This window comes from Macaca fascicularis, chromosome 8, assembly GCF_037993035.2.
Source record: "Macaca fascicularis isolate 582-1 chromosome 8, T2T-MFA8v1.1".
Taxonomy (NCBI): domain Eukaryota; kingdom Metazoa; phylum Chordata; class Mammalia; order Primates; family Cercopithecidae; genus Macaca; species Macaca fascicularis.
The window spans coordinates 75,620,259-75,638,157 of NC_088382.1; the positions used below are offsets into that span (position 1 = coordinate 75,620,259).

Here is a 17,899-nt window from a genome sequence, read left to right on the forward strand (position 1 = left end):
TGCCCTACATAGGAATCTTTCATCAAGCCTACGCACATTACTATACTGCATAAGTTAGCTATAAATGTAATAATCATATTTTCACGACAATTATTGGAAATCCAGAGTGTCCTATTCAAATCTTTAGAAAGCATGTTCCCCAAATGAATCGGACTGAACAGACGCTAGAACTGAACACGGTAAAATACTTATCCATGAGGCACTTTGTAATCCCCGCACTCCTGTTCTGCCTAAAGAGAAACATTCCTGATGCGAGGTCCGCACAGGCATTATATCTGCCGGGTGGACACAGGTCCCTACAGCGTGCGGTGAAATGGGCTCCACATGTTAGGTTAACAAAGGCTTACGACTCGCAGCCTCTTTCAAGGTAATACACATCTGCGACTACATTCAGAATGTGGGTGTCCCTAAACCCCTAGCGCATGAAGCTGACAAAAGCACTTCCCAGGGCAGGACAGTGAAGGCACAAAGCAAGGTCCGCACAAAAGCACACGCCCCTCGCAGAGCTCCGCGCGTGCGCACACCGACTGTGAAACGCCGCAGCCGGCTTGCGGAGCGGTTGCCGCGCCCTCCGCCGGGTTTCTTGTGCCCGCCTCCGAGCCTGAGGAAACAGCTGATTGATCAGCCTGGCTCAGGCTTGGGGCGGGGATTGGCTGATTGGCAGCAACGCCACGGGACAGCCAAGCTGGAAGCCTGAGGAGCCGGAGCGGGTGCTGGCTGCCGCGCGGCGGAGGTGAGTTGGGTGGGAACTCGGCAAAGCGGTTGGCGACGGGGTAATGAAGTCGGCTGCAGGCCTGACGGCCATGGGATGCCCTGGAATCAGGACAGGAGCTGAAGGAGCTCGGTTCGGGAACGCAGGGAGACCGGCGGGATCCTGGGCCGGTTGGGTGTTTGCCCCGCGGCCGGGAGGCAGAGACTGCCTCGGCTGAGGGCGCGTGGGTCCGGGGCTCCGGAGAAGCCGAGGGAAGTCGGCTGACTTGCCCTGAAGGCTGAGACTCGCCCACCCGCCTATCTACCCCTATGCCTCTTGCCCCCTCCCCCGACCTTCGGTCCATCTTTCGGACCCCCGTTTCCCGCGCCGGCCGCCAGGCGGCGGTCCTGGGGCGACCGCCCTTCGCGGCGGCTCCCTTGGGGGCTGCGCCCTTCCCGGGCTCGGGAGCCCGACTGCGCGGGTGCACTCAGGCCGGCGTCCGAGAGGAGCAGTGCGCTCGGTGGTCTGCCGGAAAGTTTAACCAGCTTCGCGTGGTTGCTGTGTCACTTTTCGCCTCCTAAAACTTACCAGTGTATCTTCTGACCATGACCAGAGTTTGCAGGAAGCCCCAAAGCCGGCCTTTGGGCATTAACAACAACAGCATTTTATTATGGAAATCTTCAAACTGTGAGAAATTGAACAAACGATATAAGGAATTCACTGTACTCATTACCCAGTTTCAGTAATTATCAATACATGGGCAGTCTTGCTCCCCTAATCCGCGTTATTTTGCGTTTTTGAGACAGGGTCTCTGTCACCCAGGCTGAAGTGCAGTGGCGGGATCTCGACCCACTGCAGCCTCCGCCTCCTGGGCCCCAGCGATCCTCACGCCTCAGCCTCCCCGCTAGCTGGGACTACAGGCAGGCATCACCAAGCCGGCTAACTTCTCCCCCTCCCCCGCCCTTTTGTAGAGCTGGGGTCTCCTTATGTTGCTCAGGCTGTCTTTGAACTCCTGGGCTTAAGCGATCCTCCCTCCTTGGCCTCCCAACGTGTTGAGATTACAGGCAGGAGTCACCGCACCCGGCTACCCTGGGTTATTTTGAAGCAAATCCCAGACATTATATCATTTCAGTTATTTTATATATTTCTATGCTCTGTCATGATAAATAATCATACGTGTAATAACTTGCTTTCTAGAGGGGTCAAGTAAAATAAGGAACATATTAAAGTGTAGACAGTGCTTATTTAGTTTGTACTACCAGAATTTAGGTAACTGCTACAGTGAGTCTCATTATCTTGCGCTCAGGTTTTCAAAATCGGAGTTACCAGATACTCTAGACGGTAGTGCTCTTGCTGTTGAATAGTAATAATTGTATTGATAATTTCTATTTGTAGAGTTCTTAGTATATATCAAGGACTATGAAGTAGTTTCCACTTACTCATTTAATGTTTACAATAACCCTATGAAGTAGGTATTATTATCCCCGTGTTAGAGTTAGGGGAAAGAAATTTGGAGAGGTCACAATTTTCCTAAAGTCACACTGCTGAAAAAACAGGGGTGGGGGATAGAATTCAGAATGCTAATCTTGGCCTTTGTCATTGCAAAGTTCTTGCTCTTTTAACTGTAACTGAATGTCCTAAGAGTTGTGGAATAAATGGAACTGCTGTAGAAAATTATTTCTGTTAAGCTACAGATCAGTAATGGAAAAAAAAAAGCCTGAAAATTTACACAAATACAGACAATAGTGAGAGAGGTATGTTTGTTCTTTGAAAAGTTAAAGATTATTACAACTAAATTTAATGTCCTGAGAAGACATAGTTCAACAAATACAAGTGCTAAAAATTTTATTCTTGGCCAGGTGCATGGCTCAGCCCAGCGCTTTGTGAAGGCCGAGGTGAGAGGACTCCTTGAGACCAGGAGTTTGAGACCAGCCTGGGCAATATAGTGTGACACTGTATTTAAAAAAAAAAAAAGTAAAATAAACATTTTATTCTTTAATATGTGACCAGTTAAAGGGAAAAGGAAAATATGCATCAATGAATAGTGTCTACCACTCCTTTAGCACATAGCTTATATTGGATATTAATACTAAATATTTCATTTTGTATCCTTCATCCTCCCAATCTTAAACTACTAAGACAGCATCTTCATCCAAATAGTGTTTGATGAGTAAGGAATGAGATAGAAACAGTTGGGCCTCCTCTACTTATTCAAAGGACAGTAGAGAAGGCCTATTAGCTTGGAGTTTAGGAATCCTACTGGATAGGAGTAATTCAGAAGTCCAGAAGTCAGGTCAGACTCCTTTGTGAAGGAACTTGAGCGCCACATTTAAAGAGTTTAAACTTAATGAGCAAAGAAGTGACATGATAAAGTCATCTTACGAGAAGATAGATACAGGAAGATAGCTGGTACTGTCAAAGGTGGCTTTACCAGCTATGTGAAAGGATTAGCAGTGGGTTGACCTGATAAACATAAAGGAAATAGACATGGGGAACTGGCAAATTTATCAATATGAGGAAAGAACTAGACAAAGAAAACAGCCTGAAAGAGAGAAAAGAGCATGGTATATAGTAGGATTTTTTTTGTTTTGTTTTGGTTTTTTTGAGATGGAGTTTCACTCTTGTTGCCCAGGCTGCAGTGCAGTGGCGTGATCTCGGCTCACTGCAACCTCTGCCTCCCGGGTTCAAGCGATTCTCCTGCCTCAACCTCCCGAGTAGCTGGGATTACAGGTGTATGCCACCACGCCCAGCTAATTTTGTATTTTTAGTAGAGACAGAGTTTCACCATGTTGGCCAGGCTGGTCTTGAACTCCTGATCTCAGTTATCCACCTGCCTTAGCCTTCCAAAGTGCTGGGATTACAGGTGTGAGCCACCATGCCCGGCCTATAGTAGGTTTTGAAGTGATGATACACTTCATTTTCCATGGGTTTGTTTTCTTGGGCCATCCTGGTGATGAGTTGGTGATGAGTTATTACTGTATCACTGTTCTTTGAAGTGGTAATTACTGCCCAGCTACTGAACTATTCTTTTATATACTTATTAGATACTATTGATAGAAATTACACAATTTAGATAAGCAACAAAAAAAAGACCCTGTAATCCTAGCCTTTGAAGATAACCACTGATGATGGAGAAAAGGTGATAACAGTTTTAGTTAACATTTATTTGATTACTGTTCGACATTTTTCACATTTTATTTTCCATCTGTATTTCTACTTGTAAAATGCCTACTCATGTACTATGCCTATTTTTCCATTGGGCTTTTGATCATTTGTTTCTTTATTTGCAAGTACTTTATATTCATTAGGGATATAAATCATTTGTTATATTAAGTTGCAAATAGGTTTCTTAATTACATGGCTCTTCTCAAAATCTTCTGAGTGGCTAGTAAAATGAAAAAGATGACAGCTGGGAGAGCACTCAGGGCTGCTGTTTCAGGGACCAGAACATGCCACCTCTGAAACAATTCCTTCATTTTATGATGCTGAAGTTATTGTCAGCCAGTCAATCTGCAAGTCATTTTTAGCAAATAAATTGTTTTGTGTAAATGTTTGATATCATTAAAAAGATTTTTTTTCTGCTCCCACTCCACCGGGAGATATCATTTAACAGATAATTTATACAGCTGGAGTTGACTAGTGTGAGTTGGTTGCAAAAAAATGTAAACAGTCAGACAAGTTAAACAGGAAAGTTAAATTAAGTCTCCATGATTGAAAAAACATACATTGTAATATACATATTAATATATATAAAGCAGTATAACTAAGATCTTTTTAAACCTTTAAGATATTTTATTTTTTTTAGAGACAGAGTCTTTCTTACTTTGTTGCCAAATTGGAGTGCGGTGAGGTTATCATAGCTCTAAGATACTTTATTAATTTTTTTCCCCCTCCTCCCTTAGTTACTTTTTGAAATGGATTTCTTACATACTAGCAAATACTGATTTGATATACAGTCGGCCTTCTGGATTCATAGGTTCTGTATCCGCAGATAGAAAATATTTGAAAAAACAATGATAAAGTAACAATATGACAACAAGAAACAATACAAATAAAACAATAGACAACTGTTTCCATTATATTAGGTATTATAAGTAATCTACAGATGACTTCAAGTATATGAGAGGATGTGTATAGGTTATATGGAAATACTATATCATTTTATCTTTTTTTTTTTTTTTGAGATGGAGTTTTTCTCTTGTTTCCCAGGCTGGCGTGCAATGGCACGATCTCGGCTCACGGCAACCTCCACCTCCCAGGTTCAAGTGATTCTCCTGCTTCAGCCTTCCGAGTAGCTGGGATTACAGGAGTCCACCACCATGACCTGCTTATTTTTAATTTTTAGGAGAGACAGGGTTTCACCATGTTGTCCAGGCTGTCTTGAACTCTTGACCTCAGGTGATCCACCACCTGAGCCTCCCAAAGTGCTGGGATTACAGGTGTGAGCCACCGCGCCTGGCCCATTTTATCTTTATTTTTATTTTTGTGGGTACATAGTATGTGTATGTATTTAGGGGGTATGTGAGATATTTTAATACAGGCATATAATGTGTAATAATCACATCAGGGTAAATGGGGTATCCACCTCAAGCATTTTTCCTTTCTTTGTGTTACAAACAATTCAATTATACTTTTAGTTATTTTTTCATGTACAATAAATTATTGTTGACTATTGTCATCCTGTGATGCTATCAAATTCTAGGTCTTATTCATTCTAACTGTATTTTTGTATGCATTAACCATCCCTACTCCACCTCCCCTGCCCACTGTCCTTTGCAGCATCTGATAACCATCCTTCTGGGTTTTTGTTTGTTTGTTTTTGAGATGGAGTCTCGCTCTATCACCCAGGCTGGAGTGCAGTGGTGTGATCTGGTCTCACTGCAACCTCTACCTCCTGGGTTCAAGTGATTCTCCTGCCTCAGCCTCCCAAGTAGCTGGGGTTACAGGCACCCACCACCATGCCTGGCTAATTTTTATATTTTTATTAGAGATGGGGTTTCACTATGTTGGCCAGACTGGTCTCGAACTCCCAACCTCAGGTGATCTGCCCGCCTCAGCCTCCCAAACTGCTGGGATTACAGGTGTGAGCCACCGTACCCAGCCTAATTTTTGTATTTTTAGTAGAGACAGGGTTATGCCATGTTGGCCAGACTGCTGGTAACCATCCTTATACTCTTTTTTTTGAGACAGAGTTTCACTCTGCAGTCTCCGCCTCCCGAGTTCAAGCAATTCTCTGCCTCAGCCTCCTGAGTAGCTGAGATTACAGGCACCCACCATCACGCCCAGCTAATTTTTTGAATTTTTAGTAGAGACGAGGTTTCACCATCTTGGCCAGGCTGATCTTGAACGCCTGACCTCGTCATCCACCTTCCTTGGCCTCCCAAAGTGCTGGGATTACAGGTGTGAGCCACTGTGCCCGGCCGACCATCCTTATACTCTTATCTGCATGAGTTAAGTTGTTTTAATTTTTAGGTCCCATAGTAAGTGAGAATATGTGAAGTTTGTCTTTTTCTGCCTGGCTTATTTCACTTAACATAATATCCTCCAGTTCCATTCATGTTATTTTCAAATGACAGGATCCTATTCTTTTTAATGGCTGAATAGTACTCCATTATGCATATGTATCACGTTTTCTTTATCTGTTTGTCTGTTGATAGACATTTATTTAGTTGCTTCCAAGTCCTGGCTGTTGTGAATAGCTCTACAACAAACATGGCAGTGCAGATATCGCTTCAATATACTGATTTCCTTTCTTTTGGGTCTATACCTACCAGTGAGATTGATGAGTCATATGGTAGCTCTATTTTTAGTTTTTTGAGGAACCTCCAAACCATTCTCTATAGTGGTTGTGCAAATTTACAATCCCACCAACAGGGTATGAGGATCCCTTTTCTCCATATCCTTGCCAACATTAATTATTGTCTGTCTTTTGAGTATAAGCCATTTTAACTGGTGTGAGATAGTGTCTCATTGTAGTTTTGATTTGCATTTCTCTGATGATGGGAGCACTTTTTTTATATACCTGTTTGCCATTTGTAAGTCTTCTTTTGAGAAATGTCTGTTCAGATCTTTTGGCCATTTTTGAATTAGATTATTCAATTTATTTCCTATTGAATTGTTTGAGCTAATTATGTATTCTGGTTATTAAACCCTTGTCAGATGAATCGTTTGCAAGTATTTCTTTTCCATTCTATGGGTTGTCTCTTCACTTTGTTGATTGTTTCCTTTGCTATACAGAAGCTTTTTGACTCGGTGTGATCTCATTTATCCTTTTTTGCTTTGATTGCCTAATACCCCATGTGGGCTGCTATTCAAGAAATCATTGCCCAGACCAATGTCCTGGAGAGTTTCCCCCAATGTTTTCTTGTAGTAGTTTCATAGTTTGAGGTCTTAGATTTAAGTCTTTAATCCATTTTGATTTGATTTTTGTATATGGCAAGAGATGGGTTGTAGTTTCATTCTTCTGTATGTGGATATCCAGTTTTCCCAGCACCATTTTTTGAAGAGACTGTCTTTTCCCAATGTATGTTCTTGGCATCTTTGTTAAAAATGAGTTTACTGTAGACGTATGGATTGATTTCTGGGTTTTCTACTCTGTTTCATTGGTTTATGTGTCTGTTTTTATGCTAGGACCATGCTGTCTTGGTTACTATAGCCCTGTAGTATAATTTGAAGTCCAGTTTTTTTTTCTTTTTGCTCAGGATAGCTTTGGCTATCGTGGGTCTTTTGTGGTTCCATATAATTTTTAGGATTATGTTTTCTATTTCTGTGAAGGATGTCATTGATATTTTGTTAGACATTTTGATAGACATTTCATTGAATCTGTAGATTGCTTTGGGTAGTATGAACCTTTTAACAATATTGACTCTTCCAGTTCATGAACATGGAATATTTTTTCCGTGTGTGTGCCCCCTTTAATTTTTTTTTTTTTTTTTTTGAGGCAGGGTTTTGCTCTATCATCCAGGCTGGAGTGCAGCGGCATGATCACAGCTCATGGGCTCAGGCGGCCCTCCTGCCTCAGCCTCCCATGTAGTTGGGACTACAGGTGCGTGCCATCATGCCTGGCTAATTTTTTTTGAGATGAAGTCCCACTCTGTCGCCCAGGCTGGAGTCTGGGGTGCAGTGGTGCTATCTCAGCTTACTCCAACCTCTGCCTCCCAGGTTCAAGCAACTCTTGTACCTTGACTTCCCAAGTAGCTGGAATTACAGGTGTGCACCACCACACCCGGCAAATTTTGTGTTTTTTAGTACAAAAATACAAGCTGGTCTCGAACTCCTGGCCTCAAGTGACCCTCCTGCCTCTGCCTCCGCCTCCCAAAGTGCTGGGATTACAGGTGTGAGCCATCACATCTAGCCCTTAATTTTTCGTTTTTTTTGTAGAGGTGGGTCTCACTTTGTTATCCAGGCTGGTCTCGAACTCCTGAGCTCAAGTGAGCCTCCTGCTTTGGCCTCCCAAGGTGCTGGGATTACAGGCATGAGCCACCACCCTGGCCCTCTTAAATTTCTTTCATCAGTATCTTATAGTTTTCATTGTAGATATCTTTCACTTTGATTTCACTTTGGTTAATTCCTAGGTATTTAATTTTATTTGTGGCTATTGTAAATGGGATTCATTTTTTGATTTCTTTTTCAGATTGTTCACTGTTGGCATATAGAAATGCTACTGAGTTTTGGATGTTGATTTTGCATCATGCAACTTTACTGAATTTATCAGTTCTAATAGTTTTTTGGTACAGTCTTTAGATTTTTCCAAGTACAAGATTACATCGTCTGTAAACAAGGATAATTTGACTTCTTCCTTTCCTAGTTGGATGTCCTTTATTTCTTTCTCTTGCCTGATTGCTCTAGCTAGGACTTGTTACTATGCCATTTTATATAAGGCACTTGAGTATCTATAGATTTTGGTATCCACGGGGTTCCTGGAACCAATCCCCTGTGGATACTGAAGGACAATTGTATAATGTGTACTGGCAGGAGGGTAAACTGCTTTCCTAAAGAGATGATTTTAGGTGGAACAAGAATCAACTTTGTATTTATTTTAGTCAGGATATCCTTTTCTGTCTGTTTTGGCTCAGATAGGGAGTACAATGTATAGTTAAGTACTTTAAAGTATATCCTGGAACAAACTTTGATTGCTTAAATATTATTGCTTGGCAAGAGGCTAAGTTTATTTAATTTTTTAAAAATGAGTTTATTTAAGACTGGGCACGGTGGCACATGCCTGTAATCCCAGCACTTTGGGAGGCCAACGTAGGTGGATCACCTCAATCACCAGGCAGTTCGAGACCAGCCTGACCAGCGTGGTGAAACCCTGTCTCTACTAAAAATACAAAAATTAGCTGGGTATGGTAGTCTGCACCTGTAATCCTAGCTACTCGGGAGGCTGAGGCTCAAGAATCGCTTGACCCCAGGAGGTAGAGGTTGCAGTTAGCTGTTATCGTGCCACTGCACTCCAGTCTGGGCAACAGAGCAAGGCTCTGTCTCAAAAAAAAAAAAAAAAAAGAAAGAAAGAAAAAAAAGAGTTTAATTTAAATTAAAACATTAAGAGCATCCAGATATGACAAAACTCATAAAGCAAGTATGAAGGTCTGAGAAATATTAGTATAGCCTGTAAGGGTTCCCAAAGTTTATATATTGCTAACGTTTATTATTTACTTAGATTGTCCAAATTAGAATAATTTTTATGTTTTTACTTTTTAGATTTCAGTTATTTAATTTAGAAAATGTTACTGGTCTTGAAAAATTACAAAAGTTACCTGGGTATGGTGGCTCATGCCTGTAATCCCAGCAATTTGGGGGACTAAGGTGGGAGAATCACTTGAAGCCAGGAGTTTGAGACCAGCCTGGGCAACATAGTGAGACCCCATCTCTACCAAAAATTATAAAAGTTAGCCGGATGTGATGATATGCCTATAGTCCTAGCTACTTGGGAGGCTGAAGCAGGAGGATCACTTGAGCCTGGTAGCTTAGGGCTGCAGTGAACTCTGATGGTGCCATTGCACTCCAGCCTGAGTGACAGAATGAGACCTTGTCTCTAAAAAAACAAACAAACAAACAAAAAAACAAAAGTGGTACATATATCCTACTGGGAAAAAAACAACAACATACAAACAATACAGGAGTGCATAAGCGTATAATAAAAGTGGAGGGTCTCACCACCAAGCCCTCAGATACAGTAAGTGTTAAGTTTTGGTATGTTTTCAAATTTTTCATCTATTTCACCACTGTTTCTGTTGCTTTATTGGTTTTTAGTTATTTTTAATGGAATTACATATACGTGTTTGTAACTTTTTTCATTCAGCATTTTATTATGAAAATTGTTTCGTGTACAGCTGTATCTTTGTTGTTTTAATGGCTATAAGCTTAGAATGGGCATATTTAATTTATTGAATTTATTTTAACCATTTCCCTGTTGATGGTCATTTAGATTGCCTTTGGATTTTCTCTTTCACCATAATGTTTCAGTAAATACCCTTACCAGCTTTCAAAAACTAAACATCTTTCTCCTTGAAGAAAGGCATAATTTACTGAGTTCTTCCAGTAAAACAGTTTTTTTGTGTGTCGTGTTGTGTTTTGAGACAGTTTCACTCTGTCACCCAGAGTGGAGTACAGTGGCGCACTAATAGCTCATTGTAACCTCAAATTCCTGGGCTCAGGCGATCCTTCTGCCTCAGCCTCCTGAGTAACTGGGACTACAGGTGTGTACCACTGTGCCTAGCTAATTTTTAAAATCTTTTGTAGAGATGGGGTCTTGTTATGTTGCCCAGGGTGGTCTTGAACTACTGGCTCAAACAGTTCTCCTGCTTCAGCTTCCCAAAATGCTGAGATTACAGGTATGAGCCTCTGTGCCTGGCCTGGCAATTTTTTATACATATAATATGCAAGGGACAGTAACTATTACACAACTTATCAACATCAACTTTATAGTGATTTTTCATCATTTCCTTGGGCCTAAGGGTAACATTTTTAGTCATTGTTGACTTCCAAGTACTTTATTTGCTTCTACTGATGTCCAGCCCAGGATCACTTAAGATATTTGAATAGTGTTTTCAAAAGATTGTTTTAAAATTTATGCCTCAGTACTTAATTCATCTGCATGTGGCTGCTTAAAATATTGTCAGTCACTGTGGGGTTATATTTCAGAGATTCTCACATGAAAGTGTCAGCCTTTAGTTCAAATATGAATATGACCTCTGTCTCTAACTTCTTTTGAAGATAACATCTAAAAATGTCCTTCAGAAGTTTAATTTTATATCTAAATTGCATTAACTTGAAAGAATTTTTGCCAAGTTTGATTAGGCTGTGTTCATGGACCTCTTATCTTACTAGTTTTTGTTTTTGTTGAGAGATGTGATACAGGTCATGAGATTTATTCGCTTGTGGACTGAAAAAATGACGTATGTCCAATCCTGTGCTGGTACTGGGAGTAGCAGTGTACTTAATTTTGCATGAACAGTATAGAACATTAATTCTAAATCACTACCAGTAAATTGTACCCACAGATTGAATATTGTATTTTGTTTTATAGTATGGTAAAGTGTTTTGACTTAAGTATCAAATAGACTGATGTGAAGGACAGCAGTGGTCCCTAGACTTGAATTTCAAAGTTTAATTTTCAAAAGGTAGTATAGGGGCCAGGTGCAGTGGCTAACAGCTGTAATCCCAGCACTTTGGGAGGCCGAGGCAGGTAGATAACCTGAAGTCATGTGTTCGAGACCAGCCTGGCCAACATTGTGAAACCCTGTCTTTACTAAAAATACAAAATTAGCTGGTCATGGTGGTGCGCGCCTGTAATCCTGGCTACTTGGGAAGCTGAGGCATGAGAATCACTTGAACCCAGGAGGCAGAAGTTGCAGCAAGCTGAGATCATGCCATTGTACTCCAACCTGGGTGACAGAGAGAGACTCTGTCAAAAAAAAAAGTAGGATAGTGGGTTGATGTAGGGTTGACAACTACACATTGTGACAAGTAAGGACATTAAAAAAAAAAAAGCTGTAGCCAGGCATGGTGGCTCATGCCTGCAATTCCAGCTATTCAGGAGGCTGAGGCAGGAGAATCGCTTGAACCCAGGAGGCAGAGGTTGCAGTGAGCCGAGATCGCGCCATTTCTCTCTAGACTGGGCAACAAGGGTGAAACTCCATCTCAAAAAAACAAAATGAAAACAAACAACATTCATCTACTGTCCCTATATGATAAAAGGAAAGTAACGTTTACACCATAAGCATAGGAAGGACATAGTCTCAAAATAAAGGACAATAACTTTATTCTTTAATTTTTATTTTATTTTTTTGTTAGAGCCAGGGTCTTGCTCTGTTGTCCAGACCGGAGTATAATGGTGCACTCATAGCTCATTGTAATCTCAAACTCCTGGGTTCAAGAGATCTTCCTCCCTCAGCCTCGTGAGTAGGTAGGACTACAGGCATGTGCCACCATGCCTGGCTAATTTTTTTTTTTTTTTTGAGATGGAGTCTTGCTCTGTCGCCCACGCTGGAGTGCCATGGCATGATCTCGGCTCACTGCAACCTCCGCCTACTGGAGTCAAGTGATTCTCCCACGTCAGCCTCCCAAGTAGCTGGAATTACAGGCACCTGCCATCATGCCCGGCTAATTTTTTTAGAGACGAGGTTTTACCATGTTGGCCAGGCTGGTCTCAAACTCCTGACCTCAGGCTGATCTGCCTGCCTCAACCTCCCAAAGTTCTGGGATTACAGGTGTGAGCCACCACGCCTGGCTGCCTGACTGCCTGGCTAATTTTTAAGAAATTTCTGTGGAGAAGGGGTTTCAGTATGTTGCCCAGGCTGGTCTTGAACTGTAGGCCTCAAGTGATTCTCTTGCCTCAGCTTCCCATAGTGCTGAGATTATAGACGTGAGCCACCACAACTGCAGGACAGTAATTTTCAACTGAATACTTTTTTTTCTCTCTTTTTTAGTTCATAATCCTCATTTATTCATTTACTTTTTTTGTTTTTTGAGACGGAGTCTCACTCTTATTGCCCAGACTGGAGTGCAATGGAGTGATCTCTGTTCACTGTAACCTCCGCCTCCTGAGTTCAAGTGATTCTCCTGCCTCAGCCTCCCAAGTAGATAGGATTACAGGCATGCGCCACCATGCCCGGCTAATTTTGTATTTTTAGTAGAGATGGAATTTCACCACGTTGGCCAGGCTGGTCTGGAATTCCTGACCTCATGTGATCTGCCCACCTTGGCCTCCCAAAGTGCTGGGATTACAGGCGTAAGCCACTGCGCCCAGCCTATTTATTTATTTTAAACCAGCTTTTATTTTTAGAGCAGTTTTTGTTTTTGTTGTTGTTTTGGTGGGGACAAGCCATATTCACACCATAGCAGGGTTCAAACTAAATCAGTTATATGGTCTGGGCACAGTGGCTCATGCCAGTGCTTTGGGAGGCTGAGACAGGAGAATTGCCTGAGCTCAGGAGTTTGAGGCTAGCCTGGGCAATGTAGTGAGACCTCATCTCTAAAAAAATTTGAAAAAATAGCCAGGCATGGTAGTGCATGCCTGTAGTCCCAGCTACTCAGGTGGCTAAGGCAGGAGGATCGCTCGAGCCCAGGAGTTTGAGGCTGCAGTGAGCAATGATCATGCCACTGCACTCCAGCTTGGGTGACAGAAGAGTGAGACTCTGTCTTCCCCCCCGCCCAAAAAAAAAGCACTAATTGGGTAATAATTGTCTTCCTCTGAGTGGTAGGGAGAACAATGAGTTCATATTCCTTTTTTAATTTAACACATAATAATTGTACATATTTATGGATACATCATGATGTTGCAATACATATAATATATAGTACTCAGATCATGGTAGTCAGCATATCCATCATCTCAAACATTTATCATTTCTTTGTGTTGGCAACATTCAGTATCATAGTCCTTATTTTTATTTTCCATCATTTGGCCTTAAAATGTGGACTGTCATCTGTGTTGCAGTGATATAGTTTGCCTTATCTCTTAGTATTCTGAGAATAGTAAACGTTATTCTAATGATGATTTAGCCAACCACATTAACTAAGAATATTCTGTTAATCTTCTTAGATATTTTCCCCAACTATAAAATGAGTCAAACTCATCTTTCATAATGAAAATATAGTTAAGTGGCCATTTCCTTGAATGGTTCTCAAAGACGTTCTAAAAATAAGCCCCATCATACCTTTGTAACTGTAAATTTTTGGCATCTCAAATGTAGTGACAACATTGTCATTATTGCTAACAGAGTTATTATGAAACTATTTACTGCTGATAACTTTTTATTATAACTATCTCAAAAACAGATATTACATTAGTTGAAGACAGTATTATTTTATATTATCTTCAATTTGACTGCTGTAAATTTTAGTTGAGCTGCATACTATTATATATTTTCACAGTGTTGGTAGAAGAAAAAGAAAGTCTATTTCCAATATTTATCTAGGTTTCTCTTCTACCAGCTGCCAACCAAAATTAATTTGCTATTTCTTATAGTCTATGCTAGAGCAGATAGTCTAGAATATAAGCCTATACCATCTTCATAACATTTCTAGGAGTTGAATACACACACACACACATTTTCATTGATTCATAAGGAACCTAGAAAACAAAATGCAGCCTGATTCTTAGCAATTTTTAAAAAAATCTTATTTATTTTGAAGTGTAACACAGAAAAAAGTACAAACATAAATTACAGCTCAATAAATTGTCACAAAGCAAATATCCATATAATGACCACCCAGGTTAAGAAATAGAATATTGTCTGTACTTTGGGTAGTTTTGCTTTTGAGCAAGAGCTTTTAAAAGATCTTAGAAAAATAGTTGACAGGAAACAGCACTGAAGTAAAATGTAAGAGAATAAGCAAGCAGAAACCCTTTAAGAAGGCTGTAGCTGTAGGAGAAGCAGTATTCTAAAGGGAAGCCAAGTTTCATCAAGGGAGGGAAGGAAGCTAGGGGAGTTCAGTAGTGAGTGAATCTGTTGAAGATAAGATATGGAGTTGGGGGATGTTTATAGACAAACAAGTTCCAGAGAGCACTGTGAAGAAGTTTGGAGGAAGGGGTAGCAGCAGGAGTCCACCATCTATGTCACCTCCCTTCTGTGTTTAACAAGGACCGTTACCTTTCTCAAGTCCTTTCTCAAATTTTTCTTTTTTTTTTGGTGATAATACCACTCTTATTTTTCTACTGCTATTTTGATCTTTTTTTGGTTAGTGTCTGTTGGATATAAAAATGCTCCAGGAATAAATGCTCGGTGCTGCAAAGTGGAACCAGCACTCAGGCAAAAGTTTTCTCAGCAAGGCAATTTACTATTGCAGAAGGGTGCCACCCACGTCAATCAAGATCACAAAAGCACACAGAACAAAAGAGAGGAGGTTTTTGTTGTTGTTTTTATATCTCTGATGTGTAGTCCTTACCTCTGTGTCACTCCCCCATAGCCTGGGGTCGGACCGTACAGTCTGAGCTGACCCCATTGGCTACTTGCAAATATTTTTCTAAATATGGAAGGGAAGGGGGACATGAGGTACAGTGGTGAGATGTGCAGTTTCGGGGGAACAATGGGTGCAGGTAACCAAGGGAACAGATGTGAGTTATTGATTAGATCTGACAGGAAGGGGGTAGGTTGTTTACAGTAACTAGGGGCAAGGAGGCATGTAGAAAGAGAAAGTTGAGTTTGAGAACAAAGGACAAGGAAGTTAACAGGCTAAACCTTTGAAAAGAAAGATACTGATTCATTGAATCTTACAGTGTCTTTTGTTTTTTTCTGTTCTACAAATATTAGTATTTCCTGAGCTTTCTATCCAGTCTTCCCTTCTTACTCTATATGATTTAACTCATTCCATCTGTGTTTTTCTAGCCAGTGCTCTGTATTCTTTAGCCTAGACTTAAGAAACATCTTTTCCTGGCAAATCAGGATAATTTTTCAAATAATAATTTGAAAAAAACATCTGTGAGCCAGGCACGGTGGCTCACGCCTGTAATCCCAGCACTTTGGGAGACTGAGGCAGGTGGATCACCTGAGGTTGGGAGTTCAAGACCAGCCCAGCCAACATGGCCAAACCCCATCTCTACTAAAAATACAAAAAATTAGCTGGGTGTGGTGGCGCACACCTGTAATCCCAGCTACTTGGGAGCCTGAGGCAGGAGAATCTCTTGAACCCAGGAGGTGGAGGTTGTGGTGAGCGGAGATCGTGCCATTGCACTCCAGCCTGGGCAACAAGAGTGAAACTCTGTCTCAAAACAAAACAAAAAACATCTGTGGTGGTTAATTTTATATATCAACTAGACTGGTCTGAGGGATGCCCAGATAGCTGGTAAAACATCACTACTGCTTTGTATTTGTGAAGGTGTTTCTGGAAGAGATTAGCATTTGAATCTATAGACTGAAGAAAGGCATCACCAATCCCTTGAGGGCCTGAAGAGAATAAAAGACAAAGAGAGAGCAAATCTGTACTCTGCTTGAGCTGGGATATCCCTCAGGCCCTCCCTCAGGCCTTCTCACTCAGCCTGAGATTTAACACTGTTAGCTCTGTTGGCCTTCAGCTTGCACATAGCAGATTGTGGGACTTTCTAGCCTCCATAATTGCGTGAGCCCGTCCCTCATAATAAATCTGTTTCTATGTATCTATATTCTGTTAGTTCTCTCTGGAGAACTCTGACTAAATACACTGTTTAAAAAAGGAGCAAAACTTGCACAGAGATGTTTAGAGTAGCTTTATTCATAGTTTATCAAAATGTGGAAGCAACCAAGGTGTTCTCCAGTAGGGGAAGGAATAAATAAACTGTGGTATCTCTGTAAAATTCTATGTTATTCCACACTAAAATGAGCTATCAACCATGAGAATACATGGAGGAACCTTAAATGCATGTTACTAGGTGAAAGAAGCCATTATGAAAAGGCTATATACTGTGTGATTCCAACTTCATGGCATTCTGGAAAAGGCAAAACTGTGGAGACAATAAAAGGATCAGAGATGCCAGGGGTTGGGAAGGAGGGTAATTAATAGGCGGAACACAGGATTTTTAGGGCAGTGAAACTATTCTGTATGATATAATAATGGTGGATACATACCATTATTCATTTGCCGAAACCCACAGAATGTACAGTACTGAAAGTGTACTGTTAGGTAAACTGTGGACTTTAGATGATGATGTGTCACTATATGTTCATCCGTTGGAATAAATGCACCACTCTTGTGTGGGATGTTGATAGTGGGAAGACTGCCCAATTAAGAAATCTGTACTTTCTACTCAATTTTGCTGTACATTTAAACTGCTCTAAAAAATAAACTCTATTTTAGTCTGTAACCCCAGCACTTTGGGAGGCTGAGGGGGTGTATCACTTAAGGCCAGGAGTTCCTGACCAGCCTGACCAACATGGTGAAATCTTGTCTCTACAAAAAATACAAAAATTAGCCGGGAGTCGTGGTGCATGCCTGTAATCCCAGCTATTCAGGAGGCATGAGAATCTCTTGAACCTGGGAGGGGGGTTGCAGTGAGCCAGGATCCTGGCACTGCACTTCAGGCTGGGTGACAGAGCGAGACCCTGTCTCAAAAATAAATACATAAATACATAAATAAACTCTGTTTTAAAAAATGAGCGAAAGGCCAGGCGTGGTGGCTGACACTTGTAATCCCATCACTTTGGGAAGCCGAGGCGGGAGGGTCACTTGAGGTCAGGAGTTCAAGACCAGCCTAGATAACATGGCAAAACCCATGTTTACTAAAAATATCAAAATTAACCAGGCATGGTAGCATGTGCCTACAGTCCCAACTACTTGGGAGGCTGAGGTGGGAGAATCGCTTGAACTTGAGAGGCGGAGAATGCGGTGAGCTGAGATCACACCATTGCACTCTAGCCTGGGCAACAGAGCAAGAGTCCGTCTCAAAAAAAGAAAAAAAAAAGCAAAAGACTTAAACAGATACTTCACAAAAGAAGATATCAAAATATCCCCCAAAATGTGAAGAGAACACTAGAATTGCTAAAATTTAAAAAGTACTAACAATACGAATTATTACTGACAAAGATGTAGAGTACCTGGAGTTCTCTTAATTACTCATGGGAGTGTAATTTGTCCAATAACCTTGGGAAATGTTAGGCTCGCCCTTTCTCTCTCTCTCTCCTCTCCCTTCCTTCCTTCTTTCCTTCTTCTTTCCTCCCTCCTTTCCTCCCTTCCCCCCTTCCCTCTTTCTCTCCTTCCCTCCTTCCCTGCTTCCCTCCTTCCTTCCTTCTT

General features: G+C 41.3%; 1 protein-coding gene across 3 annotated transcripts in view; it reads left to right on the forward strand.

Annotated features, from left to right (window-relative positions):
* Window positions 1–682: 682 nt before the first annotated feature.
* The window catches only part of MTFR1 (mitochondrial fission regulator 1), a 71,001-nt gene continuing 53,784 nt past the window's right edge, over window positions 683–17,899 (forward strand). For all 3 annotated transcript variants that reach the window (XM_005563439.4, XM_045398337.2, XM_005563435.5), the window contains exon 1: window positions 683–733. The gene's annotated coding sequence lies outside the window, so the exon portion shown is untranslated. The remainder of the gene's footprint in view (window positions 734–17,899) is intronic.